At 36.4% G+C, this 26714-nt stretch overlaps 1 protein-coding gene across 1 annotated transcript in view; it reads right to left on the bottom strand.

Annotated features, from left to right (window-relative positions):
* AFF3 (AF4/FMR2 family member 3) overlaps positions 1-26714 on the bottom strand; it is a 530066-nt gene that overhangs the window by 147716 nt on the left and 355636 nt on the right. The window lies entirely within an intron of this gene.

The following is a 26714-nucleotide window of genomic DNA, read 5'->3' as shown; positions in this document are numbered from 1 at the left end:
TCTGGAAAGGACTGTACAAAATTAATGCTTATTCTTCTTTATATATATGATAAAATTCTTCAGTGAAAACACCTGTGCCTAGAGATTTCTTTTTTGGGGGAAGCTTTTAAATGACAAAGTAAATTTCTTTAACAGTCATAGGGCTATTCAGGTTAACTACTTCAACTTGGCTGAGTTCTCATAATTTGTGGGTTTTCAAGGAATTGATCCATTTCGTGTAAATTGTCAGATGTATGTGTGTAGAATTATGTTCTTAGGATTGCCTTATTCTTCTGACATCTGCAAGGTCTTACAGTGATACCCCTTGTTTTGTTCCTAATATTGGTTATTTGTATTTTCTCTCTTGTTTATCTTCAATCTTGCTAGAATTTTATTAATTTCTTCAAAGAACCAGCTTTTTGCTTCTTAATTTTTCTATTGTTTTCCTGTTTTTGATATCATTGATTTTATTTAAAAAATTGTTAAGGTTTATTTATTTTTTAGAGAGAGAGACAGAGTGTGAGCAGGGGAGGGGCAGAGAGAGAGAGAGGGAGACACAGAATCTGAAGTAGGCTCCAGGCTCTGAGCTGTCAGTACAGCTGACGTGGGGCTCAAACTCACAAACTATGAACTGTGAGATCATGACCTGAGCCGAAGTCAGATGCCAAACTGACTGGGCCAACCAGGTGCCCGATGTCATTGATTTTAGCTCTTATTTTTGTTATTTCTTCTCTTCTGCTTGTCTTGGGTGTATTTTGCTTTTCTTTTTCTAGCTTAAGGTAGGACTAAGATAATTGACTTGAGATATTTGCTCATTTCTAATGTAAGCATTCAGTGCTATAAATTTCCAACTTGATACTGTTTTAGGTGCATCCCACAACACTTTGATATGTTGTGTTTTCATTTTCAGTCATTTTTTATGTGTATTATAAATCTCCTTTGAAATTTCCTCTTTGGCCTATGAGCTATGTAGAAGTAAGCTGTTTGATTTCCAAGTGTTTGGAGATTTTCCTATCGTCTTTCTGTTATTTATTTTTGGTTTGATTCTGTTATGGTCAGAGAATATACTATATATGATTTCAGTTCTTTTACACTTTATTTTTTTTTATTTTTAATGTTTATTTTTTTTTTTCAACGTTTATTTACTTTTGGGACAGAGAGAGACAGAGCATGAACGGGGGAGGGGCAGAGAGAGAGGGAGACACAGAATCGGAAACAGGCTCCAGGCTCTGAGCTGTCAGCACAGAGCCTGACGCGGGGCTCGAACTCACGGACCGCGAGATCGTGACCTGGCTGAAGTCGGACGCTTAACCGACTGCGCCACCCAGGCGCCCCAATGTTTATTTTTGAGAGAGAGAGAGAGAAAGAGAGAGAGAGAGCGAGCAGGGGAGGGCAGAGAGAGAGGGAGACACAGAATCTGAATCAGGCTCCAGACTCTGAGCTGTCAGCACAGAGCCTGACGTGGGCCTCAAACTCACAGACCATGAGATCATGACCTGAGCCAAAGTCGGACGCTTAACCGACTGAGCCACCCAGGCACCCCAATTTCAGTTCTTTTAAATTTGGTAGGGTTTGTTTTATGACCCAGAATAAGGCTTATCTTGGTGAATGTCCCATGAGTACTTGAAAAGAAGGCATATTCTAACTGTTGTTGGATGAAATGTTCTATTAATGTCAACTAGATCCTTATTGCTTGATGGTATTGTTCAATCCCTCTATATCATTGTTGATTTCCTGTCTAATAGTCTATTAATTGCTGAAAGTGGGGTTTTGAAATCCCTAACTATAATTGTAGATTTGTCTATTTATCTTTTCAGCAATATCAGGTTTTGCTTCATGTGTTTTGAAGTGCTTTTGTTTCTAAATATACATTTCAGGTTGGTATATCTTTTTGGTGGATTAATCCTTTTATCATTATGTAACTTCCCTCTTTGTCCCTTGCAATTTTCTTTGCTCTAAACCCTACCTTTAAAATATTAATATAGCCATTCCTAAATTTTAAAATTAATTTTTACATGATGTGTCTTTCTGTGTTTGAAATGAGTTTCTTGTAGGCCCTAAGTATTTGGGTCATTTTTTAAAAATCCACTCTACCAATCTCTGTATTTTAATTGGTGTATTTAGACCATTTACATTGAATGTAATTTTTGATATGTTAGGGTTTATGTCTGCCATATTATTAGTTATTCATTGTTTTTATCTTTTGTTTCTCATTCTTCTTTTTTTTTCTTGCCTTCATGTGGGTTACTTGAACATTTTTTAGAGATCCATTTTGATTTTTGTTTTTGAGTATAATGCTTGTATAGTTTTCTTAGGGGTTGCTCTCAGTATTGCCATACACATAGATAACTTATCACAGCCTATTGGTATCCACTTAGAGTGAAATGTAGAAATTTTAACTCTATTTAAGTTCTTTTATACTCTCTATTATGAAAACTATATTTACCTGTTCACCTGGAATTGTACTAGTTTTAGAAGTTTAAGTATGAAATATTCAAGGTCTGTGGTCTCTGACCTTCCAGTGTGACTTTGAGGTCTCAGAGCCATTACTGTATCCAGTAATATCTTATTGTATCTTACATAACACACCCTCCTTTATGCCCATAGGTGTAATTAAAAAAAAAAAAGAATATAGCCAACTACTCTGGTAGATCTCAGATGTAACACAAAAGCCCTAGGCAGAAGGTCAGCATCAGTATATAGTGTCATGTCTTTGGTTGCAATTGGATAAAATGAAGTACTGGGAATTGGAAGGTATGGATTTCACCACAGAGACCCACTCGACTTTCAGAATTTGGATCCTATACTATCTTTGGATTCAAACCAACAAAGCAACTAATCATGTTTCCTGTATTTTACTTGCTTTTCTAGCCCCTGGGTTCACCTAGTTAGTGGATTAAAAGTATACAGTTCTAGATCATGGATACACTCTACTTCTATGTCAGTGTGCTAATACCCAACTAACCCATATTTCAAAATGTTCAGGCAATAACCAAGGTGAATTTTAATTTTGTAGTGATTTTACATGCGTATCATATATTTATTACTAATAAATTCATTATAGTATAAGGAAATATATTAGAGGCAAAGTCAGGTACCCAACATATTTGGTGTAATGGTAGAGATAGAAACTAAGCTAGAACTTAAACTCGTGTAGCATTATCACAGGAGAAGTAGGAGAGGATCTCATGTTAGAACCAAGAGAGACTCTCATAGGATAATTAGAAGAAAGCGCTCTCAGCAGAGAGAGTGGTATGAACAAAGGCATGTAGAAGAAAGATCCCAGGGCATGAGAGAGGGATAGTGCCAGTTTAGATGGTGCCTTCGGTATGTGGGGACTACGGGTAGGTATGTGGAAGATGAAGCTAGAAAAATAAATAGGGAAGGAAGATCACACAAGATTCTAAAATCTAGGTTTAGAATTTGAACTTAGTTTTTGGTAGTACATAGTTATCGAAGGTTTTAGAGAAGAAAGTGGATGATTAGAACTATATATTAGATAAATTAATCTGGCAGCATCATATAGATGGAATGAAGAAACCGGGGGCAGGGAGACCAGGCTTCTATAGAGGACAGGGAAGGGAGAAGGGAAGGCCTAAACTCAGGTTGCATGGAGATGTATAGAAAAAGAATTATGTAGGAGAAGTTGTGGGCATAGAACTTGATAGGATATAGCAAGTAACCGAGTTTTGGTGCCAAGGATGGGAGAGAAACCAAAGTTTCGAGTCTTGGGGTCATTGTTCGCAAAAGTACGTGATATAAGAGAAAGAGCTGGGGAAAGAATGGAGAAGAGTATTAGATTCTGAACATATAGGATTTGGGGTCTCAGTGGATGGAAGGAAAGACTGGTTAGAAGCTCAAGGAAGACATCAGAGTTAGGGATCTTGATTTGAGAGGCATCTGGACAGAGATGAGAGTTAAAGCTATGGGAATGGATTAAGATCACTACGAGAAGGATGCAGAGAAAAAGAAACAGACCAAAGCCTGAACCCTGCTAGGAAAACCAAGAGAACACAGTAGGATCGCAGACAAGGAATAGATGGTTCAAAGAGGGCATGATCAGTGGGTCACTGGCTGCAAAGACATCAAGGAAATTATAGACTCAAAAAGGGCCACTGGTTTCGCCCAGTGACAAGTGACAGGTGACATGGTGGCCCACAATGACATTGCCAAAGGTGGCAGTAGTAGACAAGCAGTCAGGGAGAAGAACCCATGAGAGCTCAGTAGCTACAATGGTTGATGGCTGTGGCCATGTTTGTTTTGTTTGGGGAAATATGAACAGGCTATAGGCCCAAGTAGGAAGAGCATCTAAGAAAATAACAAGATAGGAGGGAAGAGATGAGGTCAGGGGCACCAGAGGAGAAAAGGATCAGGCATTTCTTCTACTGAGATGGGAGAGAAGCAGGCAGGGATAAAGCTAGAAAAAAGTTGAAGGTGAAAACAATGGAAACATAGGTATTGTTTCAAAGGTACTGTACACATGACCAGATTATTTTTCTTTTTAATCAAAAACTGCTTTTTTGATGAAATTAATATGATTCAGTTAGGACAAAGGTGGTTTCCAAATCTGACTAATCATTAAAATGAATTGTGAAACTTTTCAAACATACATATTTGTAGGCCCAAACCCAGCCACACCAAATCAGAATCTCTGGTGGAGTGGCCCAGGAATCTGCATTTTAAAGCCCTTTCAGTGCTCTGAAGGTTAGCTGGGTATGGGACCTCCTGAGTATGGTTTTCAACCAAGGGTGTATATCAGAATCACAGGGGCAGGTACTGGTTAACTGAGACTGCAGAGCACAGCTATTCATATTTCAAAGAGCTCCCCAGATGATCTGAGGTACACCCTGGTTAAGAAGCATGGTAAAGAGATTGGACTGAAAAAATAAACTAATTGGAAAGAACACTGAAATTCACCGTATCAATTGGTTATCTGTTATTTACGTCACCTGACAATTTCCTTTGGACATTTCTCGTATCAAAATGGCATCTGCTCCTAACCTGGCTGTCACAGGTGGACTGATGTGTTTCTCTCTGGCTTCTCAGTGCCTTTCCACAGGCAGCCAGGCCTGCAGGGATGCCATCTGTGGCTCCTTGGAGAGAGCCTGGCTTTGAATTTTTTGAAGTCTCTTTAAGGGAAAATATACAGAATAACATTGTTCTTTCTCTGAACTAATGATACAAGGTATCTTATAAAAGAAACAAAAATGCAGAATGGAGGAAAGGTGATAGAAAAAGCAATGATGGTTCCTATTTCACTAATCTGAAAGAAAATACTATCAGGCAGATTCATAATTAATTTGGTCAGAAAAAATCCTTGCACCATTTGGTCAATTTTTTTTTTTTTTTAAAGCAGCAGCAACAAGATAACAATTACAGAAATGAGAGCCTGGCACATAGTTGCTTGGCTCTGAGGGAGGCCATAAGCCCAGCCCTTTTAATGCCTCTCAAAGAAATACAAAATTTTCTTTTATCCCACATGATGGTGTGATCCAATTCCTGCTCCAGCAGCCCCAGCTCTCATCTGTTGGAGTCTTTAAATTTACGGCACAGAAGGAAACTGTCAGCTTCTCTCCCCTTTTATAGGACATTCACATTTGCATACTCAACAGACAGTACAAGCCTCAAAGGCCATATTCCCCAAAATGCAATAATCCTACATTTGAAATACGAAAGATATAATAGTAGCATGAAAATATTCTTACCCCGATGAAGGCTGGCTCCAGCTGTGGCTTAGTAAGTCAAAAACTAGTAAACTTGCTTGTAATAACATCCTAAAAATTCCAAAGGTTATTTTCCCCCATCCACAGTTAAAAAGCCATCTCCTACAGAACAGGGTCACGTCTGTGACGTGTCCAGATTAAGGCAAGAGGTTTCTTGCTTCTAGTAATTTGTCTGGTTAGAGATTAAAGAAAAAAAAAATCTGTCTTGAAGCTGTCAGTTAATATTTTTTAACTTAAAAAAAAGCCATCTTCATGCTTCACAGCAGAACTGTGTGATTTTTAAACAGAGTAAATTCTTCTCCATATCAGGTATCTGAAAGTTTTTTTTTTTTTTCATTTTAGCGCAAGGCAAGCAAACAAAAGGTTATCTGCGAAGTTTCAATGCATCGGAGTAACATAAACTGAAGTTAGTTAGCTTTCTTTGATATAGAATTACTGACACATCTCACTGAAAAAACAAAATCCTCCTTGCAATTAATAAAGAATTGTGGTATTCTAACAAAGCTGGAAGCTAAGGATCTTCAAATTCCAAATCTTTCCATTCCTGGATGAGCTTTGGTATTCAGATGTTAATAGGATGCCTGCCTTCTTTTGGCCAGTATTCAGGCTAAAGAGTCTGTGAAACAGACTTTTTCCATTCTATGACCTCAGTTTTAGGATTTCTTTCTTGCAAAATGTTAGTTATTTTACTTGGCAGATTGCCAGAATTCATTCTTACTTTCTCTCGTCCTTCTGTTACTTTATCTCTTTTCCCTTCTTTTTTCTCTCCCTTCTTCAACTTATCTTGCTTTGATAAATTATGGATTTAAATTAAAGTCCAGTTGGACCTAAATTTACATGGTGTTTGGTAGGGTTGCTAGAATTAGCAAATAAAAAATACGGGATGTCCAGTTAAATTTCAAGTTCAGGTAAAAAAACCAAATAATTTTTAATATATGCCCCAATTATTATAGAATACATAGTTATACTAAAAAAATTATTTCCAAATATCGCATGGGATATACCAATGCTAAAGATTACTCATTGTTACTCTAAAATTCAAATTTAACTGCATGTCTTGTATTTTATCTGGCAATCCTAGTTTGGAGGTTAAATGGAAGGGATTAAAAAAAAACTAGCAAAGACATGTATTCACAACTGGAAGAAGAGAAATTTCCATTCCTATCCTCATGAATGCTTTTTGTCTAGGTATAACTCTCCATGGCATTGGTTTATTTTTGACCCATCAAGTTTTACTAACAGACCCACAGAGCATACCACAGCCTGATACTGAAGAAGTCCATAGGGTTTCAGCTTTGGATCACCCAAGTCCTGAATTTACAAAGTGGGTCCCCTCAGACAACATGGGATCTCAGCCCAGCCACAAAACCATACAAATACTCAAGTTTCAATTGATCATTCTCCTTCAAAATTTGTACATCAAATTTAATATTTTCAAAGGCACTGAATGAATTTTCCCTCTGTGGTTCCCACTCTGAGGCAATTTAGCATGGTTAGTAACAGTGATTATTAGGAAAAACAATATAATTCAATTATACTTCAAAATGCAATTAAATGATCACTTCTTGGACATTTTGAAAGGGAAGATGAAAGTACTGGTATGGTCCAGACATTTAAAGATAAGATAAAGATCTTAACTACATTAATTATTAATTCAATTGCATTTTCCAACATCTAAGTACACCCAGGGGTGACACATAATTCAGAAATGGTGTTCTCTTGTTCAAAGACATATTAATATTCAGTATTTTGAAAATATGTTGAAGTCTACTAGCCAGAATAGAGATTGTATAGAAGTATAGTTAAAAGCATGGGCTCAGGAATCAGAGTGAGTTCAAATCCCAGCTGTCACACACTAGCTGTGTGATGCTGGGCAAGTTACTTACCCTCTCTGTGCATCATTTCCCTTATCTGTAAATGGGGATAACCATTCCAGAGAGCTGTGAGAATGATATGAGTAAGATGCTTAGAATAGTTCCTAGCACATAGTAAAGGGCTCAGTAAATTTTGGGGGTGAGGATTTTAGCCAAAACTGTCAACAGGAAAACAAAACTCACAAAATCAGAGATTGGCTTCATTTTTGCAACTGGCCTAGGAGAAAAATGATTTTTTTCCCCTGTGGCCAAATGGATAATATATTTATATTTTTCAAAATAAAAAAAAAACACTATTTTGTGTACTTATCCATTAAAAAATCTTTTTGTTTTCACAGTATACAACTTTTTGGTTGTGTGAAATTAGCATCTAATTGTTTTAATAAGTGAAGCTGTATGGTTAACAGTTCTACCGAACTATTGGTTGCTTTTCTTGTCTCATCCTGATTATTATTCTCTTTACTCTCCCAAACTCCAAAAGCAAATGAATGGCACTTTTTCCTCCATTCCTAAAAGCCAATTAATCTAACTCAATCTTCTAGGCTTTAGTGTTAAGCAGACTTTCAAATGAAACAGTCCCCAGTCACTGGGTTTCCTGCCATCTGGTCACTTTGAACTTCATTTGTTTGTGTTTTGAACCAGGAATGGAGTCCAGCAGTGCTAGGTCTACGCTACAACGCAGCTCAGGTGTCTGCAGTCGGAGGCAGTGTTAAAGAAAGACTGCTTTCAAGTCAGACACCTCTAGGGTAACGTCCTGGCTTGGCCACGCTACCTGTGTGAGCTCCCTGAGACTCGCTTTCTATAATTATCTATGAAAAGATTCTGGGGCACCTGGGGGGCTCAGTCGGTTAAGTGTCTAACTTGGGCTCAGGTCATGATCTCATGGTTCATGAGTTTGAGCCCCACGTCTGGCTATCTGCTGTCAGCACAGAGCCTGCTTAGGATCCTCTGTCCCCCTCTCTCTCTGCCCCTCCCCTGCTCACACGTGCATCCATGTGCTCTCTTACTTTCAAAAACAATAATAAGTAGACTTTAAAAAAAGAGAGAGCTAATACTGTCTACTTTTTTGAGTTGCTATGAAGATTCAGAGTTGATTCACCTATAGGGTGATCCTATGTTTCAGTTTATACATGTCTTCCCTGTGTAACTGTGATATTATATAGTTATCCTATTTTTATAAGGCATTTAGCACAACAGCCTGGAATACAGTCACTATTCAGTATTTGTTACCTTTCAATCATGATATACCAACACCTTTACTATTCTAAAGCTTTAAATCTCACCAAGTCTTCATTCTAAAAGCAGGAATGGCCTTTTTAACATAGAAAGATGAGTGTGTGCATATATGTGAACGTTTGGTCACCTGCCCTTTGTCCCTGCATTTCCTGTGTCTTTGTGTATTTCAGCTATATTTAAGAAGCTAGAAGTGGGGGTGGAATTCTCTGTGGTAGAGCCTTGAGAGCAGAGGCTTAAATATTTTACATGCTTTGGTAGGATCATGCGACTGTTGCTTTGGCAAAATCTACTCTGCCAACAGAAGGCCCTGTGAGGTGAGCAGGTGGGCCGGGGCTGGGAATCCGTCCTTTTACTTCTGCCAGCTATTTGGATGGTCAGATGAATTCCAGACTCCAGCCTCTGCTATTTCCAAGCTCTCCATCACTTGTGCAGGAACACCACCCTTTCCACATCATGTAGAACCAGCCAGGCTTCCTCCCATGGCCTCCTCCCCAGCTCTTTGGGATACACAGTCTTCTTGATGATATGGAGGGAGAGCAGACATTGAGGGATTTTAGGGAAATACCAGCCCTCTATACAGAAAACAGGATTTCTCCCTTAAAAATCACTTCTGCTTCATGTGCCCTCTGCACTAGGCCGCAAACTGAAGGTGGTTCCTGCAAGTGCTTCTGGAGCTGGCCAACCCTGCTGAAATCTAGGCCACTGCCAGCTGCAGAACCTCCCTGAGCCAACTCGCCAACTCTGAGACCTTGGTTTTCTGTTTTATAATATAGGATGTAATAATGTAATAATACACTTCATCGGATTACTTTAGAATTAAGACAACATGTCCAGTAAAGTGTCTGGCACAAAATAGGCATTTGATGCTTGGAAAGTATCATAATGGTACCAAGCTGCCTGGGAAGGGATCAGCATTAGAGGCAAAGAGAACCTGCAATCTGGGGGCAGTGGTGTGGGGAGGGAGAATTCAGTTTGTAAATATATAAGCTCTGCATTTTGGAGGTTTACATCCTGATTAAAATCTGTAGAAGAGAAAGAACAAATCTCACTAGTGGTATTTCTGAACGAAGATATAGAAAATGCACAGCAAATGTATTCCAACCATCCTTTGAGTTACTCTGCATTCATTCACTGATGCATACTAACAATTTGTATCGCGTAAGTATTATGTTCTAGAGGCTGGGCAAAATTTCAGCATAAGAGTATGCAGAAGCTCTATAAAGGAAAACATTTGGAGGAAGCATAATCAGTCTGTTAATACCAGGCAATATTTATTGATTACCCACTGCAATCAATACATATGGTAATATTTATTGATTTACCACACTCTCCCATGGCCCAAGTAACTCCTCAGAAAAACGATGCCATCTGCTAACACCACAGTGAATACAGAGTACCTAAAGTTGATTAATTAATGTCTCTGTGGACTGTAAGAGCTCATTGCAGAGGTGCCAAACTCACTTCCAGAAACTGCATTCACCTTAATTATTAAGTGAAGGAAGCGGTTGCTTATATGATCTGATCAGGGGTCACTGAAAAACTTTCCCTTCTCACATATTGTACACCCCAACTATCTACCCTCTTGAGCCTATGAACGGGTCCTAACATTTTCTGAGTTGTCAGGCCTTTGAGTTCAGGCTTTCCTTGGCCCTCTGGGAATGCTTACAGGTTGTCTGAGGGGAATACTGCAGGGTATAAACTAGTCACATTCTCGTAGTGGGGTCAGAGAGAAAGCCTGCAGCAGAGCTGAGTGGGAAGGCTCAATGGATATAAATCTTTGGATGGCCTCTTACAGTCTTTCAGTCTCAGTTTCCTCATCTGTAAAATGAGGAAGGAAGGACTCCCTTTCGAGGCGATGGGGAAGTCTGTGGAGGCTGTTTACATAAGGTGACTGAGCCGGGGCTAGAAATATGGCAGGGCCAGTGTATGTTACTTCCTTCTCCTTCCTCACTCCTTGGGCACAGACTATCTCATTAGTTGGTCGGTAACCTATATTGTGTTATGAGCGTTGGCTGACAAAGGTGAATTTGTGTGGTTTGACTTGTACTTTAAAATATTAAATAAGAATTGAAGATGTCAGAGTAGTCATGGGTAATGTTTTATGATATCTTTCTTTCAGTATATACACTTTCATAGGATATGATGTAAAATGTACTTCTGACTGTGTAGGTTATGTTCAAAAAGTATGAAGTGAGTACACACCCCAAATAATCAAAAGCAGGAATCTGAAGCAGTATTTGTATACTCCTCTTCATAATTGGCATTATTCACAACAGCTAAAAAGCAGAAGCAACCTAGGTGTCCACTGATGGATGAATGGAAACACAAAATATATATACACACCATGGAATATTACTTCATTATGTATATACATACCATGGAATATTACTTCATTATGTATATACACACCATGGAATATTATTTCATTTTATATACATACACACACACACACACACACACACACACAGTGGAATATCAGTTAGGCATGAAAAGGAAAGAAATTCCTTCTTAAAAAGGAAGGAAAGTCTGACACAGGCTACAATCTGGATGAAACTTGAAGACATGCTAAGTGAAAAAAACCAGACACAAAAGGACAAATACTATATGATTCTACTTATATGAGATCTCTAGAGTAGTCACATTTATAGAAACAGAAAGTGGAGTGGTGATTGCCAGGGACCAGGGGAGGGAGAAATGGGAGTTACTGGCTATGGCAATTTATCAATTCAGTGTATCAGCAGAACTTCCATTTGGGAAGATCAAAAGAGTTCTGTGGATAGATGGTGGTGACAGTCAAACAATGATGTGAATACACTTAATGCTACTAAATTGTACACTTACAAATGGTTAAGATGGTAAATTTTATGTTATGTGTATTTTATCACAGGTGCATTTGGATGAGACCTGAACGTAAAAGAAAGAGAAAGCGTGAATCTCTGGGGAACCAAGCAGGGGTCAGGGAACACATTCTCTAGTTGTTCTGAAGAATTCTCTTTTGTGACATGTGGGACCAGAGGCCTTCCAGTCTGGTGTAAGAACATAAAAAATAAAGTTTGCAATCTTGTTCTGTGATGGCATAATTTCCAACTTGCATCCTTGGGTTCATTTGGAGTTTTAATCTAAGAATACAACGAATATGACAGCAATGTCTAGTTTCTCCCTCAGGTAAAATTTATATACACATCTCTTCTCCTTTAACAAGGCTTTCCAGCTTCAGACTTATTGGTATCTGACTGTTGGGTCAAGGTTTTCCTTCTTTATTGAATAAACCATACCTTGTGAAGGCCTTCAGCCTAGTGTGATCATCTACATAATGAGGGCACCCAAGGAACCTTGAAGGTTCTTCCTATTATATTTTTTATTCTTAGTGTTTGAGACTTGAAGAAACACAATCTGGCCATTTTTTTTCTAGCAAAGGCTGTACACTAGGTTTCTCATTTTCTCAGCAGACAGAATCCTGGCAAATTACTTAAACAGATACAGAAAGGAAGTCTCTGGGGACAGACACCCCATAGACTAAAAGAACAGTCACAGTTCATTATTTTGGACATGGATTGCTATGGCCAAAATAAATATCAGGAAGGTTTCAAACTTCTCTTAAACACACACACACACACACACACACACACCCCAAAAAACCCCATCTATCAGTAACAGTTCTCAAATCAACTTTGATCTCTCAACTTCCAGAACCTATTATAGCGATCGGTTTGTATAACCTTATTATTTAATGCACATGTATAAATGATAGATTTCCTTGTGTTTGGCATATAATTGTTTCTCTGCATATTTTCCTCCAAATTTAAGAAATTTTTAATGAATATGGTCATGGACAGTTTATGTCCCTCCAAAATTTGTATGTTGAAATTCTAACCCCCAAGTGATGGTATTAGGAGGGCCTTTGGGAGGTAATTAGAATTTATGCCCTCATAAGAAGGAATATAACAAATCTTGCTTCCTCTATCTCTCTGCTCTCCTCCATGTGAGGACACAGCAAGAAGATGGCCATCTGCAAACCAGGAAGTGGGCCCTCACCACATGCTGGATCTGCCAGCACCTTGATCCTGGCCTCCAGAATGGTGAGAATTAAATTTCCATTGTTTATAAATCACCCAGTCTATGGTAGTTTCTTATAGCAACCTGAACTGACAAAGGCAAATATTTTTTATTGATACGAGCATATTTTACCTTTCATCTTTATGAATGACTCACAGTGTTGGACATTATATACCTGGAAAGGATCTTGGACTTCATCTAGGACCACTTTGTTCTACCAATCAATAACAGTCACATCTCCCAAAACATTTAAAAACAGAAGTCAGCGGTGATTTCTTTAGCCTCCTTCAGGCCATACATTCTTCACAGGGGAGAGGTAAAGTCATGCACTCCTTGCATATGGTCCTATTATCCAAAGGCTTTGGAGAAGAGCTCATTCTGGTTAACATCTCTGGAATACATGCACCACCTCAGCTCCATTAGAAGTAGACTGCACCACCTCAGCTCCATTAGAAGACCTTTTGAAACTTTTTTTTAATCACCCTTAACCCTTTCTTAGTACCCCCCCCCCACCTTTTTAAAGGAAAGATTAAAATTCTAACTGAGCCCTGATCATTACCACCTGCTGAGACAGGGTTGTTTTCCATCTTTTTTAAGTCATGAATCCTGTAATGATTGCAGTAATAGTTGTTTATTGGATGGTTACTAGGTAATTGGCACTTTCTATATATTAATTTCAACTACTGCACTAACTTTGGAGAAAGAACATTGCATGAGTCACTCTAATTCAAGATAATAATTTCCAAGTCTTTTACTGTACCATGTGCACACCTGATGGGCCATTCATTCTCTTTCTGCTTCATTTGTTTATTTTTTTTCTCCTACGAGGTGAAGACTTAGTATTTGATCCCATTTCTTTAATTTATAAAGGTAATTTCAAATCTTCATGTAGTCTTTAACATTATAGATGCTTTGTCCAATGAGGGTCATCTACAAATGTAGAAGGGTCCTGTCTAAGGATTCTTTTACAAGCCTATGCTATTGGCCTCTCATTTGAGAGTATATTTGTCAGGGGTTGGCAACTCTGGATTAAGCAAGCACAGTGACCCTGCCAAACTGTGGCCTTCATAATATCTTGGGAATCTCCCCTTGCTTGTGATTCCTAGAACTTTTCTAGTAGAGATGACAATCTGGCAGGGTCTCAGTCTACTCTTCCTCTGTAGGCACTACCTTAATTGCTTGCTCTTCCTGGCTTGGTTATTGTCTCCAGAGAAACTTCAGAAGAGCTCTCAGACAGCAGCAGAATGGGACAATGGTTAGGAGCTTGGCTTATAGGGTCTGAATCTTGGGTTTAAATCCTGGCTTTGCCACTTTATGCTATATAAAGCAGAAACCTCAATTTGCCTAAAGAGGGTGTTACTGGATTTTTGCTAAAAATTAGAGGTGATAAAACATGTAAAGTGTTAAGACGAGTATCTGGTCAAGGTAAAAGCTCAAAATAAGTCAATTATTACTATCACCAGGTAGAAAAGCTGTCACACAAATTCATCCTTTCTGTAAAATTAATTTTGCTATTTGTTTAATAATTGGGGTAAAATTTATAGACAGTGAAATGCACAGAACTTAAGTGTAAAATTCATTGGAGTTTTGATAACTGTATATCCTTGTTACACAGCCCAAATTAAGATATAGAACCTTTCCATTACTTCAGAAGTTTCATCATGACCCCTTCCAGTCATTCCCCAGCCCCTCCTAACAACCACTAGCAAAGAATGAGAGTTCTTATTACTCCATATCCCTACCAGCGTCTGGTCTGGTTAGTGTTCTGGGTTTGGGCTATTCTAATAGTGGTATCTCATTGTTTTAATTTGTATTTCCCTGATGACATATGGTGTAAGAGCATGTTTTCATCTTTCATCTTTTTATGTCCCATTTAAAAAATGTTTATTTACTTATTTTCAGAGAGAGAGAGAGGCAGACACAAAGAGAGAGAGCATCCCAAGCAGGCTCCATACTCAGCCTGAAGCCTGACACAGTTGATCTCACAACTGTAAGATCATGACCTGAGCTGACATCAAGAGTCAGACATTCAAACGACTGAGCCACCCAGGCATCCCTGGCCCATTTTTAAATTGGGTTGTTTTCTTATTGTTAGTTTTAAAAATTCTTTATATATTTTGGGTACCAGTCCTTTATCAGATGTGTCTTTTATAAGCATTTTCTCCCAGTCTTATCCACTTGACATTGACTTGTCTTATTCTCATCTTCTCATTCTTTTCATATTGTTTTTCAGGGACCAGGCATTTTTAATTTCAATGAAGTCCAGTTTATCAATTACCATTTTAATGGATTGTGCCTTTGGTGGTGTATCTAAAAAAATTGTCACCATACCCAAGGTCATCTAGGTTTTCTCCTATATTACCTTCTAGGAGTTTTAAAGTTTTGTGGTTTATATTTAGGTCTGTAACCCATTTAGAGTTAATTTTTGTGAGGGGCTGTCTAGATTCACCTTTTTCTATGTGGATATCCAGCTGTTCCAGCACCATTTGTTGAAAAGACTTTGCTCCATTGTACTGTCTTTGCTCCTTTGTCAAAGATCAGTTGACTATATTTATGTGGGTCTATGTTGTTCCATTGATCTATTTCTCTCTTCTTTTGCCAATACCACACTGTCTTGATTACTGTAGCTTTATAGTAAGTCTTGGAGTGGGCAGTTTAAGTCCTCCAACTTTGTTCTTCTCCTCCTGCATTGGCTCTTCTGGGTCTTCTGCCTCTCCATATAAACATTAGGATCAGTTTGTTGATACCCACAAAATAACTTGCTACAATTTTGATTGGGATTACATTGAATCTACAGATCCAGTTGGGAAGTTTGTTGACTTTTGATTAGAAGTACTTAATTGTGTGAATATACCACAATTATTTATCCATTCACCAGCTGATGGATATTGGGGTTGTTTCCAGTTTTTGACTACCATGAATAAAGCCACTAAAATGTACAAATATTTTATTTATTTATTTTTTAAAATTTTTTTTTTCAACATTTATTTATTTTTGGGACAGAGAGAGACAGAGCATGAACGGGGGAGGGGCAGAGAGAGAGGGAGACACAGAATCGGAAACAGGCTCCAGGCTCTGAGCCATCAGCCCAGAGCCCGACGCGGGGCTCGAACTCACGGACCGCGAGATCGTGACCTGGCTGAAGTCGGACGCTTAGCCGACTGCGCCACCCAGGCGCCCCTTCAAATATTTTAAAGAATACATGTTTTCCATTTTTTCCTGCATGAGTGCCTACAAATAGAATTGCTGGGTCATACAATAAGTATGTGTTTAATTGCTGGGTCATGCAATAAATGTGTATAAGAAATAGCCACATGGTTTTCAAAAATGATTATGCCATTTTACTTTTCCACCAGCAATGCATGAGACTTCCAACTGCTCCATATCTTTGCCACTATTTGGTGTTATCAGTCTTTTAAATTTTAGCCATTCTAGCAGTTGTGTAGTGGTATCTCATTGTGGCTTTAATTTGTATTTCCCTGAAGATGAGTGTTATTGAAATGACATCTTTTAAGTCATTAAAATGAAATGCATCTTTTAGCTGCTTATTAGCCATCTGTGTATCTTCTTTTGTCTGTTCGAGGAGGTTGCCCATTTAAAACATCTGTTTCCTTATCATTTTGTTATTGAATTGTTGGAGTTCCTTATATATTCTGGATACAAATTATTTGTCAGATATATGTATTGCAAATATATTCTCCCAGTTTGTGCCTTGCCTTGTCATTTTGATGAGAATATATTTTTAATTTTGATGAAGTCCAGTTCATCAGGATTTTCTTTTATATCATATGTTTTTTGTGACCTCTGTGAGACATCTTTGCCTATCCCAGCATGTGAAGATACTCTCCTATGTTTTGCTCTAGAAGCTTTATAGCTTCAGCCTTTATATTGAAGTTTATGATCCATCTCAATTTTATATGGTGTGAGATTCATATTTTTTCCCCAGCAGTTGTTCCAATAGTATTTGTTGAAAGTATTTGGCTTTTCCCACTGAACTGCTTGGTGATTCTGTAAAAAATCAATAGACCATATAGGTATGGGTCTACTTGAGACTGTATTTTGCTCTATTGATTTGTCTGTCCTCATGTCAATGCCACATTACATTAAATTACTTCAGCTTTTAAGTCGTGAAATCACGGACTATAAGGCCTTCAACCTTGTTCTTCAAGATGGTTTTGGCTACTTAGGTCCTTTGCTTTTTTATAAAAATTTAGAGTCAACTTGTCATTTTCTAGAAAAGTGTCCTGCTAGCCTTTTGATCAAGATTGTGCTGAATCTACAGAACAATATGAAAAGAACTGACATGTTAACATAATCAAAGCTTCCAATTCATGAACATCTGTCCATTTATTTAGGTCTTAAATTTCCCTCATCGATGTTTTATAGTTTTCAGTGTACAGGCCTCATGTCTTTTGCTAAATTTATGATTTATTTTGTCATTGTAAATGAAATTCCTTTTAAAATTTCATTTTCTAATTGCTTACTGCTAATAAGTAAAAACACAACTGAGTTTTGTATACTGACCTTGCCAAATTCATTCATTGATTTTATTAGTTGTTTATTAGATTTCTGAGGATTTTCTGTATCAACAATCATTCTTTTCAATCTTTATGTCTGTTATTTCCTTTTCTTGCCTTATTGCACTGACTAGAACTTCCAGTACAATGTTGAATAGAGGTGATAAGCACAGACATCATTGCTATGTTTCTGATCTTAGGAGGAAAGTGTTTGGTGTTTCATCATTAAATATGATAGTGGTAGGTTTTTTTATTGTATATGCCCTTTATTAGATTAAGTTCCCTTACAGTCCTAGTTTGCTGAGATTAAAAAAATCATAAATGGGTGTTAATTATGCCAAATGGTTTATCTCCGTCTATTTAGAGGATCATAGATGATTTTTCTCCTTTATTCTATTGATATGGTAAAATACATTAATTAATTTTTCTGTTAAACCAACCATGCATGCCTGTGATAAACCGCACTTAACTATGACCCACTTAGTCATAGTTAATCATATTTTCTCATATATCACTGGATTATACATGCTAATATTTTATAAGGAATTTTGGAATGTTTATGAGGGATACTGGATTATTATTTTCTTTTCTTATAAGGTTTATGTCAGATGTTGGTATCAGGGTTATACTGGCTTTATATAATAACTGTAGTTTTTCTTCCCCTACCTTCTGAAGGAGTTTCTGTAAGACTGGCAGTTTATTTGTTGGTATTTCATTGGCATCATTTAAAGTTTTGAGAGAATTTACCTATGAAACAATCTAGCCCTGGAGGAGTCTGCTTTGTGGAAAAGTTTTCATTATGAATTCAATTTTTAAATTAGTCATAGTGGCATTCAGATTTTCTAAATCTTCTTGTGGCAGCTATGGTATTGTGTATTTTCAAGGAAATGGACTATTTCTTTTTTTTTTAATTTAAATTTTAGTTAACATATGGTACAATATTGGTTTCAGGAGTAGAATTCAGTGATTCATCACTTACATACAACACCCAGTGCTAATCACAAGTGCTATCCTTAGTACCCATCACCCATCTAACCCATCCCCACCCACTTCCCTCCGTCAACCCACAGTTTGTTCTCTATCATTAAGAGTCTCTTGTGATTTATTTCCCTCTCTTCTCTTCCCCACTTTTCATATGTTCATCTGTTTTGTTTCTTAAATTCCACATGAGTGAAATCGTATGGTATTTGTCCTTCTTTGTTATTTTGCTTAACATAATACAGTCTAGCTCCATTCACATTGTTGCAAATGGCAAGATTTCTTTCTTGATGGCTGAGTAATATTCCATTGTATATACATACCAATCTTTATCCATTCATCAGTTGATGGACACTTGGACTCTCTCCGTAATTTGGCTATTGTTGATAATACTACTATAAACATTGGGGTGATATGCCCCTTCAGATGTATATTTTTGTATACTTTGAATAAATATCTAATAGTGCAATTGCTGGATCATAGGGTAGTTCTGTTTTTAGTGTTTTGAGGGATTTCCATACTGTTCTACAGAGTGGCTAAGGAAATTGACTATTTCATCTAAACTGTCAAATCGATTGGCTAGAAATAGTTCAGAATATTGTTACTATTGTTAATATTTCTACAAGATATGTGTTCATGTCCCTTCTTCTCATTGCTGATGTTGGTAATTTGTGTTTTCTCTCTTTTTTTCTTAATTATTATCATTAGTGTTTGTTAATTTTATTAATCTTTTAAAAGAACTCAATTTTGGCTTCATTAATTTTCTATTATTTGTTAACTTCTATTCCTATTTATTATGCACACCTTTACAATTATCTTGGGTTTAATTTATGCTTCTTTTTCTAGCTCCTGAAAGTGGAAACATAAGTTATTGATGTTCAACGCTGTTCTTTTTAAAATATAAGCATGTGAAGCTGTGAACTTTTTTGGTGTGTTTATTGTTTTAGTGAATCCTATAATTTTCATAAATTGTACTTTCATTTTCATTCAGTTAAAATTACTTTCTAATTTCCCTTATGATTTATTCTTTAACTCAAAGACTTTTAGAAATATTATTTAACTCTCAAATACCTAGATTATTTCTTTGCCGTTTCATACTGTGATCATAAAACATACTCTAAGATTCTAATCCTATGGAATTTATTGGTATTTCTTTTATTGCTCTCAATAAGGTCTGTCTTGGTGAGTGCTTTGTGTGTACTTGATAAGATTCTGTAACTTGCACTTGTTGGGTGTAGTAGTCTATAAATGTCAATTAGGTCAAAGTGGTTAATATGCCCAAATATTCTATATATTTGCTAATATTTTGTTTAATTTTTCTGATTACTGAAGAAAGGGATGTTAAAAACCTATAACTATTATCGTATATACTTTAAAGATCTGTTAGTAAATACATACATAGTTATGATTGTTATGTTTTCTTGTTAACTGACCTTTTTAGCATGATGAAATGTCCTTTACATGTCCTATAAAACTCTGTCTAAAGGTCTACTTGGCAATATTAATGGTGTCGCACTGGCTATCTTATGCTTACTGTTGATATAATCTATCTTTTCCATCGTCTGGCTTCAAACTATTTGTGTTTTGTTTTGAGAGAGAGAGAGAGAGAGAGAGAGAGAGAGAGAGAGGCAGAGGAAGAGAGAGAGAGAGACAGAATCTTAGGCAGGCTCCATGCTCAATGCGGAGCCTGATGTGGGGCTCAATCCCATTACCCTGGGATCATGACCTGAGCCAAAATCAACAGTCAGATGCTCAACTGACTGAACCACCCAGGCATCCCAAACGAATTGTGTTTTTAGATTTAAATTGTGTATCTCAGAGACAGCAGAAAGCCTTGATTTTATGCCAGTTTGACAGTCTTTGCCCTTTAACTGGAGTTTTTAGTCTATTTTACATTTAATGCAATTAATTGATACAGCTGGGATTAGGTTTACTATTTTCCTATTTCTTTTATATTGACACCTTCTGTTTTTTCTTTCCATTCTTTCTTTCCTCTCATATATTGCATTAACCAAAGATTTTGGTATTTTTAAAAAATTCCTCCAATGACTTAATGTTAGCTATGCTTTTTTGGAAGTATTTGTTTTTAGTGTTTTTTATAGGTATTATACTATGCATCCTTATCACCCAACTTAGATATAATATTACACTAATTCACATAAAATGTAAGAATCTTGTAGTCATGCAATTCCATTAGTACTTTCTTATTCTTTGTGTGATTTTTGTCATTTATTTTACATCTATATACAGTTGACCCTTGAACAACAAGGGTTTGAACTGAACAGAGCCACTTATATGAGATTTTTAAAATAAATACTGTAAATATATTTTCTCTTCTTTATGATTTTTCTAACAATAATTTTTTCTCTAGCTAACTTTATTGTAAGAATACAGTATATTACACAGATAAAAATATGTGTTAACTATGTCATCTGTAAGACTTGCAGTCAACAGCAGGTATTAGTACTTAAGTCTGGGGAATCCAAAGTTATATGTGGATTTTTGATGCATGAGGGGTTAGTGCCCCAATCCCTGCATTGTTCAACAGTCAACTATACATCATAATTCCCACAAAACAGTATTTTATTTTTTACATTAAATAATCTTTTATATTTACATATATATTTATTTTCTCCTGTATATACTTCCTTCTTATAGGTTTAAGTTTCCATCTGATTTTATTACCTCTCAGCCTGACAAATTTCCTTCATCATTTGTGGCACAGGCCTAATGGAATGAATTCCTCTCTGAATTTGTGCATCCAAGAGTCTTTATTTCACCTTCTGTTTTGAAGGATATTTTTGCTAGATTTAGAATTATGGCTTGACAGTTATTTATCTTTTTGGTTTTCTTTTTCAGCACTTTAAAGATGTTTTTGCCCTATATTCTAGCCTCTGAAGTTTCTAATGGGAATCCTTCAGTTAGTTATACACTGTTTCCCTGCACATAATATGTCATTTTTTCCTTGGCAACTTTCAAGAGTTTCTCTTCATCTTTAGCTTTTAGGAATTGTATGATTATGTTTCAAGATGTGGTTTTATGTGTATTTATCCTTCTTAGGGTTAGCTGAACTTCCTGTATTTGTAAGTTAATTTTTTTACCCAGTTTAGGAAGCATTCAGTTATTATTTTTTCATATATTTTCCTGATCTCTTTTCTCTGCCCTTTCCTTCTGGGACTCCAAGTACATGTATATTAGACTACCTGATATTGTCCCATAATGCATTGAGGCTCTGTTCATTGCTTTTAAATCTTTGTTCTCATTGTTTTTCATACTGGATAATTCTTATTGGCTATCTAGTGAAATTTTCATTTCAAATATTGTTCTTTTCAGTTCCAGAATTTTCATTTGGTCTTTCTTTATTGCTTCCATTTCCCTTCTTTCAGTCATTATGAAAATGTTTTTTTCCTTTATGTCCTTAAACATATTATAATAGATGCTTGAAAGTTCTTATCTGAAAATTCCAACATCTAGGTCATCTCAAGGTCTACGACAGACAACATTTTCTCTTGATTATGGATCACATTTTCCTATTTCTTCATATATCCTTTAATTTTTGGTTAATGAACGTTGTCATGATATAGTATAGAGATTTTAGTGTCTGTTTTCTTCCTTTAAATAACGTAGACTTTTTTTGTTCTCTCAAATTCTTAGCTGATCGCCTGAAACCTGTGGGTACTTAGTTTTACATTTTGTTATAAGACATTTTGGTTTTGTCTTTAGTTTTAGGATTAGTCCTTTATTAAGGCATAGCCCCTCTGAGGTTTTGAAAAAAACCTCAAGGTGTTTACCAAGCTCTTATAATTGGATGGGATTCAAATTCCAAATTCTACAGGCAGTAGTTGTAGGCATTAGGCAGCAGTTGAAATCTCTGCTCAGTTTTTCAGCTTTCTAGTTATTGTTTTCTACTGGGCTCACTGGCATCTCCCCCACATATATGCAGTTTAGGGGTCACCCAAGGATTGAGAGGAATTTATACAAAGAAGTGAAGCTCTATTTTATATGGTTCTTTGCTTTTTGGAAATTCCTCCCTTAAAGCCCATCTACTCTGGCAGCCCTGAACTCCATTTTCGGACACTTCAAGCAAATATGACTGTGGCTTTCTCCTTGAATTCTAAGTTGCTCTTTGTGGATTGAAAGAACCCTCAGGGAGAAGCTGTATAAATGCAGATCTCACCCAGTTCAATTCACTCAGTCCAATTTCCTTCTTTCAAGGAACAAATTTCCAACATTATCTGCCTTCTTTTAGTCAGCATATAATAATACCTTCAAATAGTTGAAAAAATATTTTGTCCAGAGTTTATAACAGTTATCCACAGGAGAGGTAATCCAATATAATCTCTTCCATTACTGATATAACTTAAAATTTTAAAGTGTTTATTCATTTTTGAGAGAGAGACAGAGACAGAGCATGAGCAGGGGTAGGGCAGAGAGGGAAACAGAATCTGAGGCAGGCTCCAGGCTCTGAGCTGTCAACACAGAGCCTGACGCGGGGCTCAAACCCACCAACTGTGAGATCATGATCTGAGCCAAAGTCAAATGCTTAACTAACTGAGCCACCAAGGCGCCCCAATTATTGACATAATTTATTGACATAAATTTCTCTCACAGAAATTTTAACTTATGGTGTGTGTGTGTGTTAAGAATAAATTATACCTTTCATCTTTATGAATACTCATAGGATCATTAAATAATACATCCTGAGGGAATCCTCATGTATTATCCAGACTATTCTGTCCTACCAAGCAATGACTATCTAAAACTTATGATTAATCTCCTGCTTTTATTCATTCATGTATTAGTTTAAGGTGTACAGCATAATGATTTGACATACCATTGACCCTTGAAAAATGTGGTTGATGCCCCAACACACAGGCAGTCAAAAATCCATGTATAACTTTTGACTCCCCCAAAACTTAACTAATAGTGTACTGGTGATTGGAAGCCTTACTGATAGCATAAACAGTCAAGTAACACATATATTGTATGTTATATGATTTATATACTGTATTGGTACAATAAAGTAAGCTAGAAAAAAGAAAATGTTATTGGGAAAGTCATAAGGAAGAAAAATTACATTTACAGTACTGTATTTATTGAAAAAAACCCCCACATATAAGCAGATCTGTGCATTACAAACCTATGTTGTTCAGGGGTCAACTATATGTATATACTGTGAAATGATTACTACAATGTCTAGTTAACATCCACAACCACACATAGTTATAATTTTTTTCTTGGTTTGAGAACTTCTAAGAACTATTCTTTTAGCAACTTTCAAATATACAATAGAGTACGATCAACTATAGTCGTCAAGGTGTACATTGTATCCCCAGGACTTATTTTACAACTGGAAATTTGTATGTTTTAACCACCTTCCCCTATTTTGCTCATCCCTCACTCCCCTGGTTCCTATCTCTGGCAACCACAAATCTGTTTTTTTTTTTTTTTTTAGGATTCCACATATATACTGAGATCATATGGGGTTTGTCTTTGTCTGACTTATTTCGCTTGGCGTAATGCCTTCAAGGTCCATCCCTGTTGTTGAAAATGGCAAGATTTCCTTCATTTTTTATGGTCAAATAATATTCTATTGTGTGTGTATATGTGTGTGTGTGTGTATGTACATCACATTTTCTTTATCAGTTCATCCATTAGTGATCACTTGGTTTGTTTCCATGTCTTGGCCATTGTAAATAATGCTGATCTCTTGCTTTAAAAGAGGCTGAGGAGGAAAGATGCTTCTTTAGGAAATGAGCTCCCTGTGGGGACACTCCCAATTAAATGCTATAATTTAAACTCATATAATAGCTTCATTACAGGGTCACTGAATTATACAGACAGATGAATGTATAAACATTACTGAAGCTGAGTTTGTCCCATTAAACCACGGATGTTAAAGAGGTATCTTTCCCCATGTTTTTGTGTGTATGTTATCTACACTTTTCTTTGCTTTGCTTCTTCACCCCTTCAGCAACAAAGGAACTTATCACTGCTGGTCTGTTTTACTTGGGTTCTTACACCTTACTTAATATTCTGGCATCTATACATTCCCCATTCTCCTGACCTGACTTCTGTATCCTTCTGGTTGTTCTGAGCCTTAATGTTATGGGTTGGACTGTTTCCCCACAAAATTCTTATGTTGAAGTCCTGGACTCCAATACTTCATAGTGTAACCTTATATGGAGACAGGGTCTTTATAGGGGTAATAAAGTAAACACAAAACCATTAGGGTGGGCCCTAATCCAATATAACTGGTATTTTTATAAAAAGGAGAAATTTGGATCAGAGACATACACAGAAGGAAGATTATTTGAAGAAACACAGGGGGAATATGGCCATCTGTAAAACAAAGTCTGGGACAGAAGATCCCTCCTTCACAGAAGAAACCAATCCTACTGACTGATCTTAGACTTCCAGCCTGCAGAACTATGAGACAACAAATTTCTGTTGTTTAAGGAGTCCAGTTTGCAGTACTGTGTTATGGCAGCCTTAGCAAACTAATACACTTACTACTTAACAAATAATCTGATCACAGTTTTTCAACTTGATTCTGACTCAAGGCTTTCCTTTGTCTCCTTTGATCTACTCACCCCTCAGTTTGGTAAATGGGCAAAAAAGCAAAATAACTGATCTGTGTCTTAATTTTTTTAACTTAATTCAAATGACTTTCCTGATCCTAGATTCCTTGTATTATAAAATAAGGATATTGCTCCTGCCCTACCCGTCTACCTAAGTAAAGCTCAAATAAGGTACTTCACAGAAAATATAAAATGCTACATAAATCTCAGGCATCCTGAGTCATTGCTCTTTGTTCATAATATGTTCTTCCTCTTGCCAAATTATGAGAGAACTAGTTAGAGGGTTCAAGTTCAGAATTCTCCACTTTTTAAAGAAAAACCCTTTCAACCTAAGACTTTATTTTGCTGCTTCTAGTTCAAGAGGCAGATGTGAGGTAGATGATGAATGTGGGATGATACTTCAAGTTTTTACCATTCTGGCATCTCCAGAGGGTTTAAAAGAATTCCTCAAACAACATATTTATTTTAATAAGAAACTAACATAAGGAAACCAATTTTTTTTAGAGAATAGGCTTTTTAGAAAGCATAAGAGAAGAAGAACTAATGGCACATCAAACTGCATTAACAAAACTAGGATGTGTATTAAATGTGATTTTAAAATTTGTAAAATTAAATGTGGGATGTTGGCAGTTCTTCAACATACTTTATATGTTCCTTTGTTTTTAAAGCGATTTTGTTAATGAGAATTTGAAAAATTGTTGTTTCTACAATAATACGCATTTTTATAAAATTATAGAACTTATTCCCAAACAGCTTATAGTCTAGTATATTGATTCTTATCCAGTTTCAAATGTTACTCAAAAGAACCAAATTTTGAAATGATTCTACCCTTTTCAGTTCTCTAGAATGCCTCCAGATGGCATTAAAACCCTTTTCCCATTATATTTTGCAGCACAAAAATTTAAAAATTAGTACTATTTGAACCACGTAAGACTAGTCACATTCATTATATCATCGGAAATCATGACAGTAGAACTATTTAGAATTTTTAGGACAATATTTTAAGAAAGACAAACATGTAATTATATCCTTTGTGAAATATATAGCCCTCTGATACACACCAAAGGATCTTCCTAGAATGAGAAACAGATCTTGGACAAAATAAGACATTCAATAATATTGTATCACGAGGTGTGGTATCTAATGAATAGCATTTTAGATGCTGAGCAATATGAGCACTGGCTCACACATAGATAAATTCACAAAGCTGTCTCATAATAAGAAAACTTATCTTGCCCCTCAGAGTAATAAAAATAAAGATTCTTAAGGAGCCAACCTGTGACTGATTCCTGTGAAGCTAAAGTAATTTGCTAGCTCGTGAATTATTTTATTTAAACTTTGGGAAATAAAGTTGGTATCAAATTAATCATTAAAAATACATTTGGATTCTTTGAGTACTGAGAGGAAAAAGACAAAAAATAGAGAGTGAGGAACACATGCTTTCTAAGTGCCTTTTCTTATGTTTTTAAAATTGCGTTTGTAAATTCAAAAACATGACAAATTTGAGATTCCAGAGATATTCATCATTGTATTTTTCACACAATTCCAAGGTGAGGTTGGAGATGGCAGGCTTTTAAAATGACATTGGTACTTCATCGTGTGTATGATAGAATACCTCCCAGTATATGTGAAAAGTCACACAGTTATTTAGGACAGGGCTGAAAATCTCCAGCCAAATTCTAAAGGGTTTGTCTCCTTTCTCCCCAATGACACATACCCTGAAATCTTACTACATTTCTATTTTATCAGGAGGAGTATTTACATTTTTAA

Source organism: Prionailurus bengalensis, chromosome A3 (genome assembly GCF_016509475.1).
Source record: "Prionailurus bengalensis isolate Pbe53 chromosome A3, Fcat_Pben_1.1_paternal_pri, whole genome shotgun sequence".
NCBI classification, from domain to species: domain Eukaryota; kingdom Metazoa; phylum Chordata; class Mammalia; order Carnivora; family Felidae; genus Prionailurus; species Prionailurus bengalensis.
Note: the sequence above shows the minus strand (reverse complement) of the source record. Positions and strands in the feature narration are given on the sequence as shown.